The sequence below is a fragment of the Brassica oleracea genome, chromosome C2, assembly GCF_000695525.1.
Source record: "Brassica oleracea var. oleracea cultivar TO1000 chromosome C2, BOL, whole genome shotgun sequence".
NCBI lineage: Eukaryota > Viridiplantae > Streptophyta > Magnoliopsida > Brassicales > Brassicaceae > Brassica > Brassica oleracea.
In genome coordinates, this window is record NC_027749.1 from 48,598,358 (window position 1) to 48,601,315 (window position 2,958).

At 35.1% G+C, this 2,958-nt stretch overlaps 1 long non-coding RNA gene across 2 annotated transcripts in view; it reads right to left on the reverse strand.

The window, feature by feature from the left end:
• Positions 1-1,318, reverse strand: part of LOC106322755 — a 9,031-nt gene extending 7,713 nt beyond the window's left edge. For both annotated transcript variants that reach the window (XR_001266518.1, XR_001266517.1), the window contains exons 1-3: positions 1,031-1,318; positions 637-785; positions 464-553 (exon numbers count right to left, since the gene is read on the reverse strand). This is a non-coding gene — a long non-coding RNA (uncharacterized LOC106322755). The remainder of the gene's footprint in view (positions 1-463; positions 554-636; positions 786-1,030) is intronic.
• Between the last annotated feature and the right edge of the window lie 1,640 nt (positions 1,319-2,958).

The window sequence follows — 2,958 nt, forward strand, 5'->3', positions numbered from 1 at the left end:
AATTTCTCGGTTTTGGCGGGAAAACGCAATTTTTGGTTTTGGCGGGAAAACGCAATTTCTTGGTTTCGACGGAAAAATGAAATTTCTCGATTTTGAAAGGAAAACATAGTTTTACAGTTTTGACAAGAAAAAAAAATACTTTTATAATTTTGGAAAGTAAACATAATTTCAAAATTTTAGAAATAAGATCTAAACTAATAATTAAAAAATAATTATAAATTTTATTGAGTGTTCATGGGCATGCCCATTTGGACATGGTCTCTATTGGTCTTGGACATTTGTTTGGACCATTGTCCAATATGAACCACCCATTAGTGCCCAAAACTGAAATGGTCCAACTGGTCATGCCCATTTGGACCATGGACGGACCATTTGACAGCTATAGTGGCATAACAGTGAAAGGCTTCAGCTTTAACCTCATAACAAAGAACCTGAAAAACGACTTACTGATCTTCAAGCTTACTTTAGTTGAGGAAGGAATCTTGCTAGAGGTAATAGCTTTGCATGGTCGATGTAGAACTTGTCCCCTTCAGCGTATGAGGTAGCTACCATACTGAAAAAAGGAATCAAATACTTTTTAGCATTAGTAAGTAGACTAGTGATAGAAAACAGCCTCATAGAGAGTGAAAAACATACAGATTCATTAATGGGACCAAAGATCTCATCTACTTTCCCAATCTGAGTCTTGTGTTGCAGGTAGATCGGGGCATTTAAGTAAGGGATCTTCTCTTGGGAGAGCTTGGTCACAGCATCACCCTCACAAGCATGGAGAAAGGTTGCAACTTCTGTTATATAACCGACGAAGAAACCTTGTCATAACGGAGACAAGTCATAAAGTGTGTACCTTTTTAACTTAAACTACTGTCACAAAAGGGTTAAGAGACTGATTCTTCAAAACAAGAGAACTCTAATAAGCAGGAAACAGTTCATTCACATTCAAAGCTGAGAACTTTGTTTAATAAAGTTTTGAGCTTTGATAACATGAGCAGAGCGACAATAAGAATCGACTAAGAGAGGAGAGAAAACGAACCAACGACTTCGCTTGGAGGTCCTTTGTCACGATATCCACCACCAAGCTGCAACCCCACGAAATTCTCAAAGTCCTTGTCTTTCCTTCTGCTCTCGATACTCATCAGCTTCAGATTCATCAAAGCCGCGATCTTTATTCTTTAGCTTGCTGTAAAAAACAACGCCGGAGCATATGATCTGAGGAAGGAGAAGTCCGTTATCGGCGATAGGGAGAGAGACAGAGAGGAAGAGATACAGACGAAGAGAGGAAGAGAAGAGAATAAAGACTTCCGTTTTTTTTCATAGCCACAGGTGTCCTTACGTGGGGCTCTTAGGCTAAAAAGTAACTAAAATAAATGAAAAATGACAATTAACTTAAGAGGCGGGTCTTAGTTAAGCGCTTCAAGAAACGTTTCTTACTGGACGTGTGTTGATAGGGCATTGGAGAGGTGATTTTGGTCGGTGAAAAAAACACTTATGCAGTTACGATCGTTTCTCTTCTCGAACCGTCTTCTTCTCCTCAAGAAACATTTTTTTTTAGTTTCTGTTTGATTCCTGTGATCTGATGTTCATGTTGATAGCAACAATCGCGTTCGATCGATCATGGCTTAGAGGCTAGATACTAGATAGCATCATGTTATCTATCTCCGTTAGGTTTCCGTATTCTTCTTGATTTGCTTCCTGGAATCCATGTGTAGTAGATTTGTTTTCTTCACCTCCCACAGTAACCCTCTCTTTCGCCACTTATCTCCTTCCCCTTCCTGGTCCCTTTCTTGTTCTTCCTTCCTCTCCCTTTACCGTAAAACCCTTCAAAGGTTTCCTCTTTTTTCTTCATCTCTTTCTTCTTCCGTCCTAATTTGTTCTAGTGGTTTATTATTTTCAAGCCCGCTAATGGGGTTTCATGAAAGATAATAGCTTTGTTCATCTCTTCAGTAAAGTTTTAATCTTTTTTCTTCTTGTTGGTGTCTTTGTTGATTGTGGACTAATCTGCTCTGTTTCGTAGCATTTAGGCTTAGTTTTCTTTTGTAGTTTTGGTTTCCAAGTTCGCTAATGGGTTTCAGGAAAGACAGTAACTGAGTCATGTCTTCATTGATGTTTTAATATGATGTCTCTTCGTTTTATCTCGGTTCTAGCTTCATTTTGTTGAGACTCTTCACTTGATTGTGGATTAATCTGTTCTGCTTTATAGTTCTTAGGTTCAATTTTTAGGAAAAGCAATAACTTTGTTGTGTCTTCAATTCGTTGAACTTTTTGTGGGTTTTAAGTTTAAAAAGGTGTTCTTGGCAAAGTTTAAAAATAAGTTTAATATTTTTTTTTTTGTTAAGAACCTTAATTAAATACTACCATTGTACCATTATAACTAAGTGTCTCTTAATAAAGGTTTTTATCTTAGCTTTAATAGTTAAAAGTTCATTAAGAACCCACTTAGAGGTTATTGCAGTAAACATGCTCGGCTCTTCCACCACCTAATTAAGGGACGTCTCTTGTGATAATTACATTTTCTCTTTTTCTTTAAACTAGATATTTTAACCGCGCTACGCGCGGATAAAATTTTATATGTATTTCTCAATTCTAAAAAAATAATGTATAATATTGTATTACATTATTTAAAGAATATGAAATAAAACTACATAATATAAATATATTTTTTAAATATTCTTTGTGGAAATCATTATGTTGTTTGATTGTTCTACTTGACTCACATATTTGCATAGTTATTTGTGATAGATGAATAACTATATTTTTATTATCAGTAAATAATATATATTTATTATATAATATAAGAAAAATAAAATTATTTACTTTTAAAACAAACTTGTCTCATGTTGGGGACTCGGTTATAGATATATCATATTCGAATGAGACATTTTTACAGTTATCAATCTTCTTAACAGTCAAGAAACAAATCTGAATATCAAAACAATCTCATACGATCTCTTTGTGGAATAA